The 8,410-nt window shown below is 45.4% G+C and overlaps 1 protein-coding gene across 1 annotated transcript in view; it reads right to left on the bottom strand.

Annotated features, from left to right (window-relative positions):
• zbtb24 (zinc finger and BTB domain containing 24) overlaps window positions 1-8,410 on the bottom strand; it is a 28,703-nt gene that overhangs the window by 6,308 nt on the left and 13,985 nt on the right. The gene's annotated exons all lie outside the window — the stretch shown is intronic.

The raw sequence follows: 8,410 nt of genomic DNA, 5'->3' as shown, positions 1-8,410 counted from the left end.
GTGAGAATGCCTCTGTATGAAACTTGGTTCTTGATGGCAGTTCCCTTTATTGCCCAGTAGGTGGCTCTACCTGTCAGAATGCCTCTGTATGAAACTGGGTTCTTGATGGCAGTTCCCTTTATTGCCCAGTAGGTGGCTCTACCTGTCAGAGCGGAAATGCATTGCCTATCTGTATAATGTGTATGGGGTCCTGATGACATGCAGGTGTGTTTGTTACCGGCGAGGGCAAACAGGTTTTTGACCGGGTTGAGTCTCGATCAGGCCGGCGTGCAGTGTTCCTACTCTCAGGCCCAGCTCCTTTAACCGCCACGTCGTTCGTTGTGCACTTGTCAAGGTTGTGCCGTTTGCTTTATATCTTTCATGCAATTGTGCATCGGATATTTTTGCGGTGTAAATAAATAATTGTGGAGTATTGTTGCAACGGACCTTGTGGAAATTCAGTCATTGATCTGACAAGTGGCCTACTTCAACACGGACGCGTCAATTAGTAATGTAAACTACTAATAAGGCCCGTTAGACCCTTTAGCCGAGCGGTTAGTGACGTCGCCTTGTGGTGCAGTACACCCCATATCGAATCCCGCACCGGGCAAGAAAATAACCGGTTACATTGGTGGCAGCGGTGGGATCCGGAAGTGCGTAGATCCTCAGAAGACTCTTCGGAGCGCCGAGGGCGCACTTCCGGGGAGGGTGACGACTGTAAACTACTAATAACATACGTTAGCCCCTAGCTAATGGGTCTGGCCCTTTAGCCGAGCGGTTAGTGATGTGGCCTTGCGGTGCAGTACACCCCGTATCGAATCCCGCACCGGGCAAGAAAATAACCGGTTACAGTGAGTTCTAGCCGGTCTCAGCCTCCTCGTGGCTTGTAGGTTTATTGTTTTTTTTGTCGCAAGTAATTCAAGCCATTGCACAAAAAAGTCAAAAACGTTGCTCGGTGAGGACGCCGTTGGACGGTTTTCACGTTTGATCTGCGCCTTTGATCTGATCCATTGAGGACGGCTCGGGGTTTGTTTATGCATAGCTTCCACGTGTGGGCGTAAACGCGGACGCACGGAGCACGCCGACCGTCAGATCAGCGCACCGGAGCTCCAGCGGTGCCCAACGCCAGCTGCCGACTTCTTCAGTAGGCCTTGAGCCGAGGTATGTGGTAGCTACCCATTAATGGCCATTTAACTGTGTGCACACAACTTTGCGTTTGCTAGCGTAAATTCCAAAGCATTGGCAGCTGAATGGCAGGGCGTTCTAGCCTATCGTTGACTTTGGATTGAACCATAGGCGTTTCTAGCCCATTTTTGGGGGTGCTGCAGCACCCCTAAATTGAACCCCAGCACCCCTAAAATTGAAGAGATTTTTTATTTTTTACTGTATGTCCATGTTTAATAAGCTGAAGAAATGTCAAAACCATTTACAGTATATGGTTTAAACGTAATATTTTAACAACAAAAATACAGCACCCCCCCATGCTTCGAAAATAGTTTGATCCGCCCCCCCAAATTTATCTTGCCTGGCCGGCCAGCACTCTGGGTGCTCAGCACCCCTAAAGCTCTGATCCTAGAATCGCCCCTGGATTGAACCAACTTGCGCGCATGAAGTTATTGCGGATTGTCAGCATGGACGGTTCTGAGGACAGTAATGTTGACAAACCCATGGGGGCCGAGGCGGCCGCGGACAGTGTTGTCACAGTGAGGAAAAGGGAAATTAAACCGACCTATAAGGTTTCATGTGAAAGGTTGGGAAAGTTGGAAAATGAAAGATCAGAGAAACTAAACAAAGCTAAAAAGCGGAGGCAAATGATTGAGGTATTTATGCAGGCTACTGATGTGAAAGGGGTGCAAGGTGTATTTGATGAATATGGTAGGCTGTGCGAGACAGCCAAAGGTCTGCATAATGATGTCATGTCTGTGTTACCTATGCCCCTGGATGAAATTGAAAAACAAAACGCCTGGTTTTGGGTCAAGAATGGCAATTGAGGAGAGTTTCCATGTTCAAGTTGAACAATGGTTGGCGCAAAATATTGGTAATGTGAGCAATGTGGTTGACGTGCACCCAGACCATGTGCAACCAGATAATGTGCTCTCTCACAATGTGGATGATGATGTGAAACCAGGTGACAGCGCATCAAATGTTGAATGTAGACACTCTCAAACCAGCAGACGGAGTGACAACAGTACAGCCTCTGAACGTATCAAAGCAGAGGCTGAGAGAGCTGCACTGCTGGTGAAAGCAGCATCTTTGAAGGAGAGACAAGCTCTGGAGGCTCAGGAGGAAGAGTTAAGGAGTAAGAAGGAAGAGTTAAGGAGGAAAAAGCAGCAGCTGGAAATGGATGCTGAATTGGCTGCATCCCTGCTAAACTGGCTGTTCTGGACACTGCATCAGAGAGTGGGAGGCGGTTACGAACCTCTAAGGGAAGGATCTTGCATGTGGAAAATCACACTGGACCTCCTCAACCAATCTCTACTGTGCTAAATCCAGCAGCAAAGCCATTCAATCTTCCTATGCAAGAGCCCGTTGTCAAACCAAAGACAAAACCAACTGTTTCAATCCAACAGCCCAGTGGCAAACCAAAGTCAGTCACTGTTTCACTGCAACAGCCACAACAGCCTGACTCCAGTGTCAAACTAAAGGCTAAAATGTATGGAGCTGCTGCACAACCGCAGCCTTCCCAAATGCCACCACAAGGCGGAGCTGCTGCACAACCACAACTTCATGTTATGCCTGCTGTACTGGGCCACATGCACCATTGTATCAAACCTCCCCAATGCCACCACAACGTGGAGCTGTTACACAACCACAATTTCATTCTACGCCAGCTCATACTGGGTCACCTGCACCATTGTATCAACCTTCTCAAATGCCACCACAAGGAGACTTGAGCACCATCATGCAACGACAGAACGAAATCACAGACGCCCTTGTGCAACAACAGCTCTCAATGTCTCTACCATCCTGAGATATCCCTGCATTTAATGGCGATCCGCTTCAATATAGGAGCTTTATAAGAGCATTTGAGCATAATATTGAATCAAAGGCTAACCAAGCAGATTGCTTATATTTTTTGGAACAATTCACAAAAGGACAACCACGAGAGCTGGTAAGGAGTTGTCAGCACATGATGCCTGATAGTGATTACGACATGGCAAAGAATCTCCTGCATGAACATTTCGGGAATGAGTTTAAGATTGCTACATCTTACATTGAGAAGGCTTTGGCTTGGCCCACAGTTAAGTCTGAGGATGTAAAGGCGCTACAGGCCTATTCTCTGTTCCTGCGCAACTGTTGCAACGTGATGACAGAGCTGCAACACATGCAAGAGCTCGACATGCCTACCAACATGCGCATGATCATGACCAAGCTGCCCTACAGATTTAGGGAAAGATGGAGGACAACAACTCATGAGCTACTGGAGCGACGACATAGCAGAGCTGTTTTCAATGATCTCGTCATATTTATGGAACGCCAAGTTAGGATCCTTTCTGACCCACTTTTCGGCGACATCCAGGACCGACCAATTGGCAAAGAAGTATTGAGCAACAGAAGCAAGTCCCAGCCTCAGTCCAAGTACAGCAGAGCTAAAGGCAACAGTGTTGCTACAACTGTGACACGTCTGGACTCCAAAGAACCAGACTCGGGCTCTTTCCAGAAGAGGCATGATGCCAAAGTGGAGAAATATGGATCTTGTGTGTGCTGCTTTCGGAGTCACTCTCTGGCAGAGTGTCCGCGGCTGAAAAGTAAGAAGTACAAGGATAAAATTCTCTTTCTGAAGCAAAAGGGGATTTGTTTTGGATGTTTGTGTTCCAGTCACATGAGTGGTGATTGCGACAAGCACCTAACCTGCAAGGTTTGCGGAAAAAATCATCCAACCATGCTTCATATTGACAGGCCTTATCCCAGCACAGACCAGCAGCCTAAGGAATCTGCAAGTGTCACTTCAGCTGTCAATCCAGTTGTCACTACAGCTATCACTACAGCTTCAACGCAAACTTGTGATCTTACTGGGGCCGGTGGAGGTGATTGTAAGCTGTCCATTTTGCCAGTCCAAGTCATGTCCACAAAGGGAGACAAGATACTGCAAACGTATGCCTTTCTCGACCCTGGCAGTTCTGCAACATTTTGTTCTGACCACCTAATGCATGTGTTGAATGTGACTGGACGACAGACCAACTTCCTTCTGCGCACCTTGGGACAGGAAAAGGTGGTTCCAAGTACCTCACTGAAAGGTTTGGAGGTGTCTGGTCTCAGTGGTGACACCTTCTATAGCCTCCCAGAAGTCCTTTCGCAAAGGAAAATGGCTGTGACCAGTGACAATATTGCCACCCAGGGAAGTGGCCTTACCTGTCTGATGTCCAAATCCCAAGCATTAAGGCAAATGTTGACTTATTGATTGGTACCAATGCACCCAGGTTATTGGAACCTTGGGAGGTGGTCAACAGCTATGGAAATGGTCCATATGCTGTGAGAACTGTTCTGGGCTGGGTGGTCAACGGGCCCCTTCAAGCAGATAATGGTTCTGAAAATGGGCTTTCAGTGGCCAATGTCAATAGGATTTCCGTGAGCAGATTGGAAGAGACGCTGAGCAACCAATATAACCATGATTTCAACGAAAGGAATTCAGAAGAAAAGGGAATGTCAACAAAAGATGTTCGATTTCTGAAGATCATGGATGAATCAGCACAGCTCATGGATGAACACTATAGGGTGAAGATGCCCTTCAGAAGTGACCAGCTTGCTCTTCCGAACAACCTCTGTGTGGTCAAGCAACGACTACTTGGATTACATAGGAGGTTCAAGAAAGATTAAACGTTTCACAAGGAATACACCAGCTTTTTCACTGACGTTATCAGGAATGGATATGCTGAGGAAGTGCCTCAGCATCGGCTGGATCGTGGAGTTGGGCAAGTCTGGTACGTTCCCCACCACGGTGTGCATCATCCAAGAAAGGGCAATTTAAGGGTTGTGTTCGACTGCGGTGCTGAATACCAGGGAACTTCACTGAACAGTGAACCGTTACAAGGCCCTAATCTCACCAGTTTGCTGCTTGGTGTTCTTGTAAGATTCAGACAGGAGCCAGTAGCGTTCATGGGAGACATAAAGTCAATGTTTTACCAGGTCAAAGTTCCTGAAGAACACCGAGATTTTCTCTGCTTTCTCTAGTGGTCTGAGGGCAATACAAGTCTGGAAGTTGTGGAACACCGAATGACGGTGCACCTGTTCAGGGCAGTTTCCTCCCCAAGTTGTGCGAGCTATGCACTAAAGAAGACGGCTGAAGACAATCGCAATCACTTTGCTGCTGATGCTGTTGACACGGTCAAGTGAAACCTTTATGTTGACGATTGTTTAAAGAGCCTACCCACAGAGGAGGAAGCAGTGGCCATGGTCCAAGCTCTTTCAGGGATTTGTCAGAGAGGCGGATTCACATTGACCAAGTGGACCAGCAACAGCCGGTCAGTGCTGCAGTCAGTTGCAGAAGAGCACCGGGCAAGGGACTCAAAAGAGCTGAATCTGGACAGAGATGAGCTTCCAATGGAGCGAGCCCTAAGGCTACTGTGGTGTGTGGAAACGGACTCCTTTAAATTAAAGACGGTGAAGAAGGAGCAACTGCATACCAGGCGAGGTATGCTGTCCATCGTGAGTTCAGTGTACGATCCCCTGGGCTTCCTTAGCCCAGTTACACTGCCTGCCAAGTTCATGCTGCAGGAGCTGTATAGAAGAGGGTGCAGCTGGGATGATGACATTCCCAAAGATATTGCACACCAATGGACAAGATGGCTGGAGGAACTGGAAAAAATGACGTCATTCAAAGTCAACAGATGCGTTAAGCCTAAAGACTTTGGACGCCCCACTCGTGCAGAATTACATAATTTTTCTGACGCTAGTGAACATGGATTTGGCACTGTTACCTATCTTAGGCTGCAGAACAGCAAGAACAGTATCCATGTTTCATTCCTCCTGGGGAAAGCGAGAGCCACAGCTCTGAATCAGGATCGGTTGAAGGGAGCCTTGCTCCAAGATGGAATTCACTGGAGTTTCAACCCACCAGGAGCATCGCACCACGGAGGCGTGTGGGAGCGAGTTATCCGCATGGTGAGGAAGGTTCTTACATCTGTTTCGCATTTGCAAACTCTGGATGATGATGGTTTGCACAATGTCTTGTGCGAAGTGGAGGCAATATTAAACGACTGCCCCATCACCAAACTTTCCAACGATCCTAATGATCTTGAACCGCTCACTCCCAACCATATTCTCCTGATGAAAGGCAAGCCAGTCTTACCGCCTGGGCTCTTTGTGAAGGGGGATTTGTATGTGAAGAGGAAGTGGAGGCAAGCTCAGTATATTTCTGGGCTTTTCTGGAAAAGATGGGTACAGGAGTACCTCCCTCTCCTTCAAGAACGGCAAAAGTGGAGTCAACCCAGGAGAAATTTTGTACCTGGAGATATCGTCGTTGTGGTCGACTCTGCAGCTCCTCGGCAGAGTTTTGGAGACCTTCCCAGACAAGAACGGGTTGGTGCGCTCAGTGCGTCTTAAGACCAAATCTAACGTGTTGGAGCGACCAGTAACCAAGCTTTGTCTTTTGCACGAGGCAGCAGTTTCACAGACTTGAGACTGTTAACACAATATGGTTCCCTATGGCCCACTTTGGCTCTTTGGTTGCATTTACATGGTGTAATTGTTACGCCTGCCAACATGTAACAATTAGGGGCCGGCGTGTTAGAGCCAATTTGCTTGTTTAGTGCCATATCTCATATTTCATTTATTTTGCTTGCATTTCTCTATTGTTATGCAATATGCCTCTGTATGAAACTGGGTTCTTGATGGCAGTTCCCTTTATTGCCCAGTAGGTGGCTCTACCTGTCAGAGCGGAAATGCATTGTCTATCTATATAATGTGTATGGGGTCCTGATGACATGCAGGTGTGTTTGTTACCGGCGAGGGCAAACAAGTTTTTGACCGTCATGTCGTTCGTTGTGCACTTGTCAAGGTAGTGCCGTTTGCTTTATATCTTTCATGCAATTGTGCATCGGATATTTTTGCGGTGTAAATAAATAATTGTGGAGTATTATTGCAACGGACCTTGTGGAAATTCAGTCATTGATCTCACAAGTGGCCTACTTCAACACGGACGTGTCAATTAGTAAGTTCTAGCCGGTTTTAGCCTCCCCATGGCTTGTAGGTTTATTGTTTTTTGTCACAAGTAATTCAAGCCATTACAACCTCCGTATTATTAATAGCTCTTCATACATTTATTTTGTACATGTTCTAATTCAAGTTTCATTGTTCATTTTTACAAATCTATACAAACGTAGAGTTCACAAAGGTATGCAACTGTTTGTGCAGCTGAGCTGAAGTGTTTAGTAATGGATTTTACAAATTTGAATGGATATTTATTGTTCATTTTTACAAGCCTATACAAATGTAGAGTCTACAAAGGTGTGCCACTGTTCTTACATTCATGCACTTTTGCAATTGTGTAGCTGAACCAAAGTGTTTAGCTGCAGTGGATGCTTGCATGCATGCTTTGCAGCCAGTATCATTTATTATGCTTTTGTCATGTTGTGTTTTCTAAGATACTGGCTAAATGTGAACTTGAGTACTGTGAGTGATATGAGTACATGGGTCACATATGGCTTCCCAAGTCACAGTCTTTTTTTTTGTTGTAGTTTTGCCGTGTTTTTTCAGGCTGGCTCAGGGCATCATGCCACAATTTCTTTTCATTGACTGACAATTCATCTCCCACTAATGCATCAAAAACAGCCCTGAAATGTGTCAACCATTTTGAAGTTTACAGATTTGTGCAAGTCATCTCAGTTTGTCTTCCATTTCTACAAATCGGTGCAATTACTCATAAATAATATACTGTTCACTTTCACCATACAATATGTGTGATTATGTTGATTCACTTTTTAAAATGTTATAAGTTATATGATGTAGTTGAACTGGACTAGGGATCTGACTGCACAAGAGAGGCATCAATGATGGGATACATGCTATTTATTATATGTTTACCTTCTCAAGTTTGTCATCTAATACGCTGATGTTACTTTGTACCTTATAATAAGTTTGCTTCTAAATCGTTTTGGGTAAAAGCATGCCCTAAGTGACTAACTGCTATTTTCACATGTATTGCCCAAAAATAAGTGTTTTTAATTGATCTATAGGTGACCTCAATACATCTGATCTCAACGTTCTGTCACCTCAGCACCCAGTTTATTTGCATAATTTCACTCTCAGGTCTGCTATCAGTCATTTTATTTACGTCATAATACTGGAAATGAATTAATGAAATGGTACATAATTTATATATATGTATGTATTTGTATATTTTATATATATTAAATGTCATATTTGTACCACAAATGTTGTTTTTGTGTGTGTTGTGTTCTTCTTTTCAGGTAATGTTTCAACAATATTTACA

The sequence above is a fragment of the Lampris incognitus genome, chromosome 16 (genome assembly GCF_029633865.1).
Source record: "Lampris incognitus isolate fLamInc1 chromosome 16, fLamInc1.hap2, whole genome shotgun sequence".
Classification (NCBI taxonomy): Eukaryota; Metazoa; Chordata; class Actinopteri; order Lampriformes; family Lampridae; genus Lampris; species Lampris incognitus.
Note: the sequence above shows the minus strand (reverse complement) of the source record. Positions and strands in the feature narration are given on the sequence as shown.